Source organism: Stenella coeruleoalba (assembly GCF_951394435.1).
Source record: "Stenella coeruleoalba genome assembly, chromosome: 6".
Lineage (NCBI taxonomy): Eukaryota > Metazoa > Chordata > Mammalia > Artiodactyla > Delphinidae > Stenella > Stenella coeruleoalba.
The window spans coordinates 21,968,780-21,985,197 of NC_137151.1; positions in this window are offsets into that span (position 1 = coordinate 21,968,780).

Genomic DNA, 16,418 nt, shown 5'->3' on the forward strand with positions numbered 1-16,418 from the left:
GTGAAACCGGCCCCCACAGCGTCTCTGCACATCTCTTTCCTGGACCCTTAAAGGTCATTAGAATCTATAACACTTCCAATGCTGGTGCTCAGGTGGACGAGCAGGGAGGCAGGGGTCCTGGGGACAATCAACGTCACCGGGAGGCTGCTGGGGAGAAGCTCTGACCCTCACCCCAGGGTATGAGGGCTCCCAACTCAGCACTCAGCAGTTACAGAAGAAGGGTCTGCACCCTCAGCACTCCAAGAATGAGGAACGGGACAAAAGGCAGAGGAGGGGTTTGTCCCCAGCAAAGCCCATTAAAAATCCCTGGGAGATAAAAATAGAATCTGGGCAATAAAGTCAAGTCTAACCTTTTTTATCCTTTGTGCTTTGTCTAATTTCATGTGCTCCTAGGGTCCCGCATGCAGAGGTTCCACACCCGGCACTTCAGACCAGATTTCCTAGTGCAGAATGGCTGGGTCGACACCTCAGCTCCTGGGGCCCAGTGCAGACTCCACGATATAGAGCCTGAGCTACAGCCAACCCGGCCCTCGAGAGCTCCGCCGCCTCCCTCCCTCCCACTGACTCTGACAGGATCTCTACACAGCAGCCCAGCCCACAGCCCACGGGGTAGTGCATGCTCTCACCTCTCCATTCTCTGATCAAAATATAAAGTTTCCTTTGCTTGTGAACCAAACTCAGTCTCGATCTGTTGGCCCCAATGACACTGGGCAGGGGGACACTTGTTGGGGTCCACTCTGGAGGATCAGTAACAGAAATTGAGACTATTGTAACCTCAATGAACAGATGTGTGAGCCAAACTGTAGTTAACATAGAACAGTGTATCAGGCTCGGGTAAAATAAGATGTTTTTAACACTTCCATTTGATATTTCCATCACTTTTTATAAGCAAGTTCAGTGAAAAGGTTTGTCTTATTTGTCAGGTCAATATTAGAGAAACGAAGTGATTTCTTTCCAAGGATGTACAGCTAATAATCTTGGTTAAACCTTCAATCTTGTTTTAAATGCTTTTCCATTGAAAATGATACCTCTCTTTCAGCTCCCCCATTTCTGAGAAGTATAAAATCTTATAATTTATTATTACCAAAGGGGAAAGGTGGGAGGAGGGATAAATTAACAGTTTGGAATGAACACATACACACTGCTATGTATAAAATAGATCATCAACAAGGAACTACTGTATAGCACAGGGAACTACACTCAACATTTTGCAATAACCTATAAGGGGAAATAATCTGAAAAAGAATAGATATTTTTATTGACATCATCTATCAATGACAGTTAAAGTGTAGCCTAAGGGAAGCTGGTGGTGAGTGCTTCTGACCCTGAAGACTTCAATCATCTAAAGTTTGGACTCTGCCTACTTCCCAAGGCCCTTAATGAACATATGTGTAGCTGTAGCTTAAAAAATTCCCCAGTTTGGGTTTCGGGGAGACACTGATTTTGAAAAAGCCCTGGTGTTCTCCTTACATGAATGGGACTCTTCCTACTGCTAAAACATGTCTGTCACACCCAGAGGATGGTATACCGTCTGATCGGGAAGAGTTTGGAAAAGGCATCTCATCTCCTCATCTCCTGGTGCTCGGGTTCACCCCTCCAGCGTCTTTACTAACAGTCTCCCCACTTGGAGATGTCAGCACTGTCAACATCCTGTTGCGTACAGTTTGGAATTTGTCCAGAGGATGAAGCGGAAGGATGAGGAACAATGAGAGACAAGTCCTAGGTGTTCAGACAGGCACATGTCACTCTAATTTCCAATCAGGAAGACGAATTGACCAAAGGCTAGGGTTGCCCATGGAAACAGTATAGGGCTTGAGGAAATCCCGCTGCTTTGTGGCCAGTTCCCATAAACACGAGTTGAACAATGGAACTCAGGGGCAGTAAAATTCACAAAACTGCAGAGTTGAAAATATCCATCACTGAAAAATGTCTTGAGGAGAGTCAGAGAAAAGGACTTGTAAGCAAGGGAGAATGGCAGGAAAGGGATTTGAGGAGGTAGAAAGGACTCGCCATTAAGCACAAGAAAAGGAGCTGAACATTGCCAACATTGCAGTTGGCCAAAAAGGGTGTATGCGTTCTTTTCTGTATATATTCAAGAAAAGGGCATACACTTTTTTAGCCAACCAAACAGGTGGGCACTGGAAGTCAATACTACAAAAGATATCACTTCGCATCAGTCAGAAGAGCCATCCTCATAAAGCGTAAACAACAGAAATGCAGGACAGGGCAACGAGAAGAGGGAGCCCTGTGAGACTTATAGTGGAAATGTATATTGCCAACGGCCATTCTGGAGAAGTGTATTGTGTTTACTAAAGCATCTAAAAAATGAGCTACAGAGCATAGGGCACTTGCACTCATGGGCGTATATCTTGGGAAAAACAAAAATCGAGAGGACACAGGCACCCCAATGTTTACCCCCTCTCTGTTTAAAAGATCCTCGACTAGGATATAACTCAAATGTCTCTGGAGGGAAAAAATGGATAGAGATGTGGTACTTAGGTAGAGTGGAATATTATTCAGCCTGGAAATCAATGAAATATGGCCAGTTGTAACAACTCCGGAGGAGTTACGTATGATCATTCTAAGTGACAGAATTCAAAAAGAAAAAGACACATATCATAAGATATCACTTAAAGGTGGAATCCAAAATGGCTACACATGAAATAAATTACAAAACAAAAACATAGTCAAATATGTAGAAAACACGCATAAGGCTGCTAAACGGGAAAGGTGGGGAGGGGTGAGGCATCATCCAGGAGGTTGAAATTAGCAAAGATACCATTCCAAATACCAAACTGATAATCAACAAGGCCTACACGGTAGCTAAAAGAACTGCACTCAGCACACTCAAGTCACCGGAAAAGAATATATACGACTGGTAAGAATCTGAAAAAGAATTTATTGATGTCTCTCTGTACGTGAATCAAGTGGATGTACAGCAGCAAGAAACAGAGCTTTGAAAATCAGCTGTAACCAATATAGTAATAAATTGAAAAAAATAAACGACAGAGAGACAGAGAAAACCTCTTACAACTTTTCCTCAGGGACGGTGATGCAACATGGATTGAACACATCTAGACCCACAGCAGGATGAGACATAAGGCTGGAAACTGTTTGCGCTAAGAGAAATGTGAGGTTGGGTGAGGAAATGCACACCCTTTAAAGTAATACTACCTGGTACCCATTCAATGGGTCCCAAATCTGCAGGTTCAAGGGATCTTCCTACAGCTAAAACATGCATGGAAAACCCAGAGGACTGTACACCATGTGATCGGGAGATGTGTCTAAAATGCACCTCATTTATCCTCTCCTGGTGCTCCTGTTCACCATTCCAGCCACGCTACTTAGAATCTCCCCACTTGGAGAATCAGCACATTTAAACTTCTGTTTCACACATTTTGCAAATTGTGAGGAGGATGAACGGGAAGAGGGGGAACCAATGAGAGAAGAGTTGTAGGGATTTGGACGGGCACATATCACTCTAATTTCCCATTAAGAATAAGAATTAAAGAAAGGCTCAGCCTGCCTCGCCGGAGCCAAAATAGGGCCTGAAGCAATCCTGCGGGTTTGAGGCCAGCTCACAAAAGAGCAACTTAAAAAATGGAGCTCAGGGTCACTGCAATTCACAAACCTGCAGAGTTATAAATGAAAACTAACGTCCAAAAATATGTTGAGGTAAGGCAAAGAAGAGGATCTGAATGCAAGACAGAATTGCAAGAAACAGATTTCAAGAGATAGATTGGACTCGGCTTTAACGCACATGAAAAGCGGCAGAATTTCGACAATGATGCAGTTGGCCCAAAAGGGCGTATGCGTTTTTTCCTGATTATATCCAGGAAAAAACGCATACGCACTTTATGGGCAACGAAGCAAGCAAGCAATGCAAATGTGCACAACAAAGAAGTCTCACTTCCCACCGGTCAAAAGGGCCATCCTAAAAAATTGTAAAAACCAGAAATGCAGGACAGACCATGGAGAACAGGGAGCCTTTATACGCTGATGGGCAGTGTGTGAACTGCCGAGAGCCACTCTGGAGAAGTGTATGGTGGTTCCTAAATCATCTAAAAAACAGAGCTACAGAGCATAGGACACTTCCAATCATGGGAGTATATCTAGGGAAGTCTAAAAATCAACAAGACACAAGCACACCACAGTTTAGGGCTACTCTGTTTACAAGAACCTCAACTTCAGTACACCTTAAATATCCCAGGAAAGAGAACAATGGATAAAGAAGATGTGGTACTTATGTACAATGGAATATCTCTTCACCATGAAATCAATGTAATAAGGCTAGTAGAAGGATAAAGAGTGGATTTAGGTCCGATAATACTACTTGAAATAAGTCAAACAGAAAAAGAAACATATCATAAGATATCACTTATAGAGGGAGGGTAAATATGGCTGCACAAGAAATGAATTACAGAACAGAACAGTGTCTCACATTTAGAAAACACACTTATGTCAGCTTAAGGGGAAAGGAGAGGTGGGGTGATGCATAAAACCAGAGTTTGAAATTAGCACAGATACCGTTCAATAAACCAAATAGGTATTAGACAAGATCTACACCTTGCTCAATGAACTGGCCTCAACACACCCTATACACTGCAGAGAAATATATCTGAGTAATAAGAATCTTAAAACCCATGTATTGATATATCTCCATAAGGGAATCAAGTGTGTGCAGAGCGGCACAAACACAGCAGTGAAAATGAGCTAAACCCCATTATAGAAATAAATTTTAAAAACAAAACGCTGAAACAATGAAAGAGAGAAAAATTCTTACAAAATTCGCTCAGGGGCTGTGATGCAACCTGGATTGACCACATATAAACCCACAGCTGGATAAGACATAAGGCTGGACACTTGGGGCTGACAGGATTGGTGAGCTTTGGTGAGCAACTGCCGAAAGTTTAATGCAATACTTCATGCTACTCAGTCCAAGGGTCCCAACACTCCAGGTTGAAGGGAATCTTCCTACAGCTAAACCATGCTTGGGAAACCCAGCGACTGGTATACCATATGATCGGGAAAGGTTTCTAAAACGCACCTCATTTTTCCTCTCCTGGGGCTCCGGATCGACATTCCAGCCGCTTTACTAACAACATCCCCACATGGAGTCAATGCCTTTAAGTTCTGGTATCGCACAGTCTGCAGTTAGTGCAGAGGATGAATGGGAATAGGGGGAACCAGTGAGAAACTAGCTGTAGCGGTTTCAATGGGCACATGTCACTCTAATATCACATCAGTAAGAAGAATTAACCAAAGGCACAGCAAGGTGCCCCAGAAGAAAAATAGGGCTTCAAGGAATCCTGTGGTTATGGGGCAAGACCACAAAAATAAGAGCTAAAAAATGGAGCTAAGGGCCACTGCAATTCAAAAACCTGCAGAGTTATAAAGGCCAACTATTTTTAAAAAATATATTGAGGTAAGGCTATGAAGAGGCATTGAAAGCAAGGCAGAATTGCAGGAAACCGATTTCAGGAGGTAGACTGGAATTGCATTGAAAACATATGAAGAGAGTCAGAAACTCGACAATGATGCACATGGCCAAAAAGGGCATATGTGTTTTTTCCTGAATATATTCAGGAAAAAACGCATACGCACTTTTTGGCCAACCAAGCAAGCTTGCAAAGGAAATCTGCACTACAATGAAGTCTCACTTCCACCTGGTCAAAAGGGCCATCTGAAAAAAGTGTAAAATCCATAAAGGCACGACAGGCCATGGAGAACTGGGAGCCTTCTTATGCTGATGGGCGGGATGTAAATTGCCAACAGCCACTCTGGAAAAGTGTATGGTGTTTCCTGAAACATCTAAAAAACAAAGCAACAGAACCTAGGGCACTTCCACTTATGGTCCTATAGCTTAGGGAAATTAAAATCAAAAAGACACAGCCACCCCAAAGTTTGGGACGGCTCTGTTTACAAGAACCTCGTTAACGGTACAAGTTCAATATCGCAGAAAGTGAAAAATGGATAAAGAACTTGTGGTACTTACGTACAATGCAATATCACTCAGCAATGAAATCTATGTCATCAGGCCCGTAGCAGCATAATGAGTGGATTCAGGTATGATGATTCGAACTGAAATAAGTCACACAGAAAAGAAACATCATAAGGTATCACTAATACACAGAATGTGAACTTGGCTACACATGAACTGAATTACAAAACAGAACAGTGTCTCAAGTTTAGAAAACCAACTTACGCTTGCTTAACGGGGAAGGTGAGTTGGGGTGCTGCATAAAACCAGAGATTGAAATGAGCACAGATAAAGTTCCTTAAGCCAAATATGGAATAGACAAGAGCTACTCCTTGCTCAACGAAATGGACTCAACACCGCATATTAAACGCCTAAGAATGTACCTGACTTGTAAGTATCTTAAAACCTATGGATTGCTATGTCTCCGAAAGAGAATCAAGCATGTGTACAGGGGCATAAACGCAGCAGTGATAGGATTGGAGAGGATCGGTGAGCAAATGAAGACCCTTTGAAGTCATATTGCATGGTACCCATTCCACGGGATTCAACTACCCAGGTTTAAGGTATTCTTCCTTCAGCTAAAACATGCATGTGGAACCTAGAGTATGATCAATCATGTGATCGGGAGACGTGTTCAAATATGTCTCAGATTTCGTACCCTGGTACTCGGGTGCAACATTCCAGATGCTTTACTAACACTCTCCCGACTTGGAGAGTCAGTCCCTTTAACCTCATGTTTGGCCCAGTTTGCAATTTCTGCGGAAGATGAACAGGAATAGCGAGAACCAATGGAGACTAGCTGGAGGTGTCTGGACGGGCAAATTTAACTCTCATTTCCTATCAGGAAGAGGAATTAACCAAAGGCTCAGCGTGCCATGCCAGAACCAGATTAGGGCCTGAAGCCATCCTGCGGTGTTGCGGCCAGGTCACAAGAAAGCGAGTTGAAGAAAGGAGCTCAGGGGCACTGTAATTCACAAACCTGCAGAGTTATAAATGACAGCTATCGTCCAAAAATAGACTGAAGTAAGGCTGCCAAGAGGACTTGAAAGCGGGGCAGAATTGCAGGAAACCGATTTCAGGAGGTAGACTGGAATTACATTGAAAGCATAGGAAAAGAGGCAGAACGTCCACAATGATGCACTTGGCCAAAAAGGGCGTATGCGTTTTTTCCTGAATATATTCAGGAAAAAACGCATACGCCCTTTTTGGCCAACCAAGCAAGCTTGCAAAGGAAATCTGCACTACAATGAAGTCTCACTTCCCCCCGGTCAAAAGGGCCATCTGAAAAAAGTGTAAAATCCAGAAAGGCAGGACAGGCCATGGAGAACTGGGAGCCTTGTTATGCTGATGGGCGGGATGTAAATTGCCAACAACCACTCGGGAGAAGTGTATGGTGTTTCCTGAAACATCTAAAAAACAAAGCAACAGAGCCTAGGGCACTTCCACTTATGGTCCTATAGCTTAGGGAAATTAAAATCAAAAAGACACAGCCACCCCAAAGTTTGGGACGTCTCTGTTTACAAGAACCTCGTTTACAGTACAAGTTCAACATCGCAGAAAGTGAAAAATGGAGAAAGAAGTTGTGGTATTTACTTACAAAGCAATATCACTCAGCAATGAAATCTGTGTCATCAGGCCCTTAGCAGCACAATGAGTGGATTCAGGTATGATGACTCTAACTGAAATAAGTCACACAGAAAAAGAAACATCATAAGATATCAGTAATACACGGAATGTAAACTTGGCTACACAGGAACTGAATTACAGAACAGAACAGGGTCTCAAATTTAGAAAACCAACTTATGCTTGCTTAAGGGTAAAGGTGAGTTGGGGTGCTGCATAAAACCAGAGATTGAAATGAGCACAGATAAATTTCCTTAAGTCAAATATGGAATAGACAAGAGCTACTCCTTGCTCAACGAAATGGACTCAACACCGCATATTAAACGCCTAAGAATGTACCTGACTAGTAAGTATCGTAAAACCTATGGATTGCTATGTCTCCAAAAGAGAATCAAGCGTGTGTACAGGGGCATAAACACAGCAGTGATAGGATTGGAGAGGTTCGGTGAGCAAATGAAGACCCTTTGAAGTCATATTGCATGGTACCCATTCCACGGGTTTCAACTACCCATGTTTTAGGTATTCTTCCTTCAGCTAAAACATGCATGTGGAACCCAGAGTATGATCAATCATGTGATCGGGAGACGTGTTCAAATATGTCTCAGTTTTCCTCCCCTGGTACTCGGGTGCAACATTCCAGACGCTTTACTAACACTCTCCCCACTTGGAGAGTCAGCGCCTTTAACCTCCTGTTTGGCCCAGTTTGCAATTTCTGCGGAAGATGAACAGGAATAGCGAGAACCAATGAGAGGCTAGCTGGAGGTGTCTGGACGGGCAAATTTAACTCTCATTTCCCACCAGGAAGAGGAAATAACCAAAGGCTCAGCATGCCGTACCGAAACCAGATTAGGGCCTGAAGCCATCCTGCGGTGTTGCGGCCAGCTCAAAAGAAAGCGAGTTGAAGAAAGGAGCTCAGGGGCACTGTAATTCACAAACCTGCAGAGTTATAAATGACAGCTATCGTCCAAAAATAGACTGAAGTAAGGCTGCCAAGAGGACTTGAAAGCGGGGCAGAATTGCAGGATACCGATTTCAGGAGGTAGACTGGAATTGCATTGAAAGCATAGGAAAAGAGGCAGAACGTCCACAATGATGCACTTTGCCAAAAGGGCATATGCGTTTTTTCCTGAATATATTCAGGAAAAAACGCATACGCACTTTTTGGCCAACCAAGCAAGCTTGCAAAGGAAATCTGCACTACAATGAAGTGTCACTTCCCCCCGGTCAAAAGGGCCATCAGAATAAAGTGTAAAATCCAGAAAGGCAGGACAGGCCATGGAGAACTGGGAGCCTTGTTATGCTGATGGGCGGGATGTAAATTGCCAACAGACACTCGGGAGAAGTGTATGGTGTTTCCTGAAACATCTAAAAAACAAAGCAACAGAGCCTAGGGCACTTCCACTTATGGTCCTTTAGCTTAGGGAAATTAATATCAAAAAGACACAGCAACCCCAAAATTTGGGACGGCTATTTTACAGGAATCTCTTCTACGGCACAAGTTAAATATCCCAGAGAGCAAATAATGGATAAAGAAGTTGCGGTACTTATGTACAACAGAATACCACTCAGCAATGAAATCTATGTCACCAGGCCCGTACCAGCATAATGAGTGGATTGAGGCACGATGATTCTAAGTGAAATAAGTCACACAGAAAAAGAAACATCATAAGGTATCACTAATACACGGAATGTGAACTTGGCTACACATGAACTGAATTACAAAACAGAACAGGGTCTCAAGTTTAGAAAACCAACTTATGCCTGCTTAAGGGGGAAGGTGAGTTGGGGTGCTGCATAAAAGCAGAGTTTGAAATTAGCACAGATACCGTTCCATAAGCCAAATATGTAATAGACAAGAGCTACCCCTTGCTCAACGAAATGGATTCAACAATGAGGTATCACCTCACACCTGGTAGAATAGGCATCATTGAAAATCTACAAACAGAAAATGCTGGAAAGGGTGTGGAGAAAAGGAACCCTCTCCCACTATTGTTGGGAATATAAATTGATACAGTCATTTTGGAGAACAATATGGAATTTCTTAAGAAACTAACAATAGAATTACCATATGATACAGCAATCCCAGTACTGGACATATACCCAGACAAAACCATAAATCAAAAAGAGTCATTCACCGCAATGTTCATTGCATCACTATTTACAATATCGAGGTAATGGAAGCAACCTAAATGCCCACAGACAGACGAATGCATAAAGCTGTGGTACATATATAAAATGGAATATTACTAAGCCATGAAAAGGAATGAAATTGGGTCATTTGTAGAGACGTCGATGGATCTAGAGACTGTCATACAGAGTGAAGTAAGTCAGAAAGAGAAAAACAAATCTTGTATATTCATGCATATATGTGGAACCTAGAAAAACTGTACAGATTAACCATTTTGCAAGGCATAAATAGAGCAACAGATGTAGACAACAAACGTATGGACAACAAGGGGGGAAAGCTGTTGGGGGGTGGTGGTGGGAGGAGTTGAGAGACTGGGATTGGCATGTATACATTTATATGTATAAAATAGATAACCAATAAGAACCTGCTGTATAAAAATATAAAATAAAATTCAAAATTAAAAAGAAATAAAATTTAAAAAATAAAACAGAAAAAACAATTATTCCCTGCACATACATGTATTTATATGAATAAATTATTCCCATGCTTATATCTGTAAATACAAAAAAGAGGAATAAAATCTACCTTGAACCAAAAACGAAAAAGAGAAAAAAAACACAGAACCCACCAGTTACACAGAGGAAAACCGTATCAGGGCACTTGCTCCAGTTGTAAACAATTCTGAAGTTGGTCAGTGGTGGGGAATCGTCTCCCATTCAGCCAGCAGCCCCCACGCAACAAGCGTCCTCATTGCAAAGCTGGGGCACCGTGCCGAGGCATCTGTGAGTAAACGTGAGCTGAGCCCCAGGCCAGTTGCTGCTGAACTATTCCCACCCGTCCCAGGTAAAACACCTGAATATATACAAGGACTTGAAAGCCTAGAGGAAGGGCCATAGAGCCACACGAGTGACAGCATGCCGGCCGACTTGGTGCCTGCAGGCCAGCCAGGATGGTCCTGGCCCTGGGTGCTCTTCTGGAAGATTTCCATTTCCCTGCCTGAGATACCCGTCCTGTCCCTGCCCCCACTGCTTTTTTCCTTCCTCACCTCTGCCCAGGGAGAAATTCCAGCAGCAGGTATGGGTGACACATCCTCTTCTTTAGCAGGTGGCAGCCTGGCAACTGCTGCAGAAAGTCCAGCAGAGCCCCACTCACACTGGGCCACCCACAAAGCCGTGGCCTCTCACTCCCTCCCACCAGCCCAGCCCCGAGACTGCTGACAGGGCAGAGAAAATGGCGTCAGGCACGGCTGCAGGGGCTCTTGCTGCCTGGAGTGGTATTTATATTGATCTCAACCCAGGCACACCTGGGGAGGGCTGGCCGGCACGGTAAGGCTGCCCAGGTCAGCCAATCATCACCCCTCAGGGGCTCACAGTTGCAGAAAATGGAACTTGCTGAACCGGCCAGGTCCAAGGAACAGGTGTGGGCTCCTGAGAGTCAGGATAGACAAGGGGCTGCAGCTTTGGCTTGTTTTCTAATCATTTTATCTGGCCCATGAGTGGGAGACAACTTCAAGAAAACCCTCTCCTAATGAGAGGAACCCAGGAGTCAGGGAGAGGAGGGGTGGGTGGTGGTTGGAGACAGAGGCCTGGTGCCCCGGGTGCAGTGGAAGTCTCTGGAAGACCAGGTGGAGGGAGGCCTCACGGAGTGATGCCCAGGGTCACAGAGCTGTCGCAGCTGCTGTTTGTTAGTTCAAGTCCTGCTCTGAGGTGCTCTGTGTCAGCTCTGAGCGACAGGTGAGCTGGGGGTGCTCTGCAATGAGGGCTATGTGCACGGTTCCTGTGTGCCCAGCCCTGCCACGGTACCTGCAAGGGTAGCTCTGTATCCTGGGAGGGGCCTGACCACGAGAGCCCCGTGGGCTGGGGTGGGGGTGGGGTACCTGCCCAGGTGAGCTCCATATTCTGGGATTGGTCTGACCACGAGAGCCCCATGGGCTGCTGGGGACCTGGTAAAGGATGTCAGGACAGTCAGTGAAGCCACCGAGGATATACCTCCAGTTGCTCCTAATTCCTACACCCTGCTGGTCATTCTACCAACCACCAGGACATGGTATTCTGTATTAGTCTTCAATGATGCCTTCTTTTGTATTCCATTAGTCCCAGAGTCACAAGAAATTTTGGCTTGTGAGTGGCAGGACTCAACATACAACTAAAACAATACTTCCGGGCCGTCTGGCCCCAAGGGTGCAAAAAATTCCCACACCATCTTTGGGGAAAGCTTAGCTAAAGACCTAAAAGTTCTACCTCTGGAAAAGGAAACCCTCCTTCAATATGCAGACGACATTCTGATCACCAGCCCTACTAAGGAGGCCTCTGAACTACCAAGCCAATAAAGGATAGAAGTTGTCCAAGAAAAAGCTCAAATATCACAGACTGCGGTGACCTGCCTGGGCTTCATTCTCACAGAAGGTCAGAGAAGCCCATCCCAGGAAAGGGAAGAAACCATTTTCAGCCTTACCCCTTTCTAAAACTAGAAGACAGCTTAGGGGTTCCTGGGGAGGCCAGGGTTTGCTGCTTCTGGATCCCTAACTACAGTCTACTAGCTGGGCCTCTATATGAAACACTGAAAGGAAAAGATGATGATCCTTTTGAATAGAATCCAGAAGTGGCCTTTCAAGAATGGAAAGAGCAGTCAATTCAGACCCTTACCCTGGAACTCCCTAATTTAGCTAAACCCTTTGACCTTTACATTCCCGGTGAAAGGTGAATCGCCATTGGAGAATTAGTGCAAAAACTGGGACCACTTGAAATGGAACAATGCAAGAATGCCATCCAGGTAGGATAAACTACGGTCACTAAGGGGCTTGGCCCACTGCCACATCTGGCCAAGATACTGACGGTATCTAAAAACCTGGAAATCAGCAGCCGAAAAGGCCACCTCCCTCCTAAGGGAAAAGGACCCCACGTGGTGATCTTAACCACCAACCATGCCCTGAAGTTGCAGGGTTCGCTCCGTGGGCACACCGACCTCGAGTGAGGAGGCCCTCCAACTCCAACATCCAGAGAGATAACCGGGGGCAACAGGGCACCATGACGACTCGTGTGAACATCACTTGACCTGGAGTTTCTCTCATAAAACAACAAGAGTGTGTCCCAAAAGAGTAGACTACTGCTTGCAGGACTTACTGCACCCAGAGGGGAGCTAATAATCTTGGCGGGGGAACAGTATACCACACTGTCACCATAGAAAAGCCTACAGACACCGTGATGATGGTGACCAATAAGACCGGCTGGACTCCTGTTTACTTCAAAAGGCTGTTGACTCAGTAGCCATCATGGTCCTTGATCACCACTGACCCTGGACTGTCTGGGAGTTGAGCGGGCAGGGCTCTGACACCTGGTGCTGTTTGTACGTTAATTCAGGGGCCTAACTGAAGAAAGCGCAGACTACTGGTCAGAGCATCTAGGCTGGCAGAGACGGTCAGCCTAAGGTGGCCGAACAAATGTGGGGCGGGGTGAAACCGGCCCCCACAGCGTCTCTGCACATCTCTTTCCTGGACCCTTAAAGGTCATTAGAATCTATAACACTTCCAATGCTGGTGCTCAGGTGGACGAGCAGGGAGGCAGGGGTCCTGGGGACAATCAACGTCACCGGGAGGCTGCTGGGGAGAAGCTCTGACCCTCGCCCCAGGGTATGAGGGCTCCCAACTCAGCACTCAGCAGTTACAGAAGAAGGGTCTGCACCCTCAGCACTCCAAGAATGAGGAACGGGACAAAAGGCAGAGGAGGGGTTTGTCCCCAGCAAAGCCCATTAAAAATCCCTGGGAGATAAAAATAGAATCTGGGCAATAAAGTCAAGTCTAACCTTTTTTATCCTTTGTGCTTTGTCTAATTTCACGTGCTCCTAGGGTCCCGCATGCAGAGGTTCCACACCCGGCACTTCAGACCAGATTTCCTAGTGCAGAATGGCTGGGTCGACACCTCAGCTCCTGGGGCCCAGTGCAGACTCCACGATATAGAGCCTGAGCTACAGCCAACCCGGCCCTCGAGAGCTCCGCCGCCTCCCTCCCTCCCACTGACTCTGACAGGATCTCTACACAGCAGCCCAGCCCACAGCCCACGGGGTAGTGCATGCTCTCACCTCTCCATTCTCTGATCAAAATATAAAGTTTCCTTTGCTTGTGAACCAAACTCAGTCTCGATCTGTTGGCCCCAATGACACTGGGCAGGGGGACACTTGTTGGGGTCCACTCTGGAGGATCAGTAACAGAAATTGAGACTATTGTAACCTCAATGAACAGATGTGTGAGCCAAACTGTAGTTAACATAGAACAGTGTATCAGGCTCGGGTAAAATAAGATGTTTTTAACACTTCCATTTGATATTTCCATCACTTTTTATAAGCAAGTTCAGTGAAAAGGTTTGTCTTATTTGTCAGGTCAATATTAGAGAAACGAAGTGATTTCTTTCCAAGGATGTACAGCTAATAATCTTGGTTAAACCTTCAATCTTGTTTTAAATGCTTTTCCATTGAAAATGATACCTCTCTTTCAGCTCCCCCATTTCTGAGAAGTATAAAATCTTATAATTTATTATTACCAAAGGGGAAAGGTGGGAGGAGGGATAAATTAACAGTTTGGAATGAACACATACACACTGCTATGTATAAAATAGATCATCAACAAGGAACTACTGTATAGCACAGGGAACTACACTCAACATTTTGCAATAACCTATAAGGGGAAATAATCTGAAAAAGAATAGATATTTTTATTGACATCATCTATCAATGACAGTTAAAGTGTAGCCTAAGGGAAGCTGGTGGTGAGTGCTTCTGACCCTGAAGACTTCAATCATCTAAAGTTTGGACTCTGCCTACTTCCCAAGGCCCTTAATGAACATATGTGTAGCTGTAGCTTAAAAAATTCCCCAGTTTGGGTTTCGGGGAGACACTGATTTTGAAAAAGCCCTGGTGTTCTCCTTACATGAATGGGACTCTTCCTACTGCTAAAACATGTCTGTCACACCCAGAGGATGGTATACCGTCTGATCGGGAAGAGTTTGGAAAAGGCATCTCATCTCCTCATCTCCTGGTGCTCGGGTTCACCCCTCCAGCGTCTTTACTAACAGTCTCCCCACTTGGAGATGTCAGCACTGTCAACATCCTGTTGCGTACAGTTTGGAATTTGTCCAGAGGATGAAGCGGAAGGATGAGGAACAATGAGAGACAAGTCCTAGGTGTTCAGACAGGCACATGTCACTCTAATTTCCAATCAGGAAGACGAATTGACCAAAGGCTAGGGTTGCCCATGGAAACAGTATAGGGCTTGAGGAAATCCCGCTGCTTTGTGGCCAGTTCCCATAAACACGAGTTGAACAATGGAACTCAGGGGCAGTAAAATTCACAAAACTGCAGAGTTGAAAATATCCATCACTGAAAAATGTCTTGAGGAGAGTCAGAGAAAAGGACTTGTAAGCAAGGGAGAATGGCAGGAAAGGGATTTGAGGAGGTAGAAAGGACTCGCCATTAAGCACAAGAAAAGGAGCTGAACATTGCCAACATTGCAGTTGGCCAAAAAGGGTGTATGCGTTCTTTTCTGTATATATTCAAGAAAAGGGCATACACTTTTTTAGCCAACCAAACAGGTGGGCACTGGAAGTCAATACTACAAAAGATATCACTTCGCATCAGTCAGAAGAGCCATCCTCATAAAGCGTAAACAACAGAAATGCAGGACAGGGCAACGAGAAGAGGGAGCCCTGTGAGACTTATAGTGGAAATGTATATTGCCAACGGCCATTCTGGAGAAGTGTATTGTGTTTACTAAAGCATCTAAAAAATGAGCTACAGAGCATAGGGCACTTGCACTCATGGGCGTATATCTTGGGAAAAACAAAAATCGAGAGGACACAGGCACCCCAATGTTTACCCCCTCTCTGTTTAAAAGATCCTCGACTAGGATATAACTTAAATGTCTCTGGAGGGAAAAAATGGATAGAGATGTGGTACTTAGGTAGAGTGGAATATTATTCAGCCTGGAAATCAATGAAATATGGCCAGTTGTAACAACTCCGGAGGAGTTACGTATGATCATTCTAAGTGACAGAATTCAAAAAGAAAAAGACACATATCATAAGATATCACTTAAAGGTGGAATCCAAAATGGCTACACATGAAATAAATTACAAAACAAAAACATAGTCAAATATGTAGAAAACACGCATAAGGCTGCTAAACGGGAAAGGTGGGGAGGGGTGAGGCATCATCCAGGAGGTTGAAATTAGCAAAGATACCATTCCAAATACCAAACTGATAATCAACAAGGCCTACACGGTAGCTAAAAGAACTGCACTCAGCACACTCAAGTCACCGGAAAAGAATATATACGACTGGTAAGAATCTGAAAAAGAATTTATTGATGTCTCTCTGTACGTGAATCAAGTGGATGTACAGCAGCAAGAAACAGAGCTTTGAAAATCAGCTGTAACCAATATAGTAATAAATTGAAAAAAATAAACGACAGAGAGACAGAGAAAACCTCTTACAACTTTTCCTCAGGGACGGTGATGCAACATGGATTGAACACATCTAGACCCACAGCAGGATGAGACATAAGGCTGGAAACTGTTTGCGCTAAGAGAAATGTGAGGTTGGGTGAGGAAATGCACACCCTTTAAAGTAATACTACCTGGTACCCATTCAATGGGTCCCAAATCTGCAGGTTCAAGGGATCTTCCTACAGCTAAAACA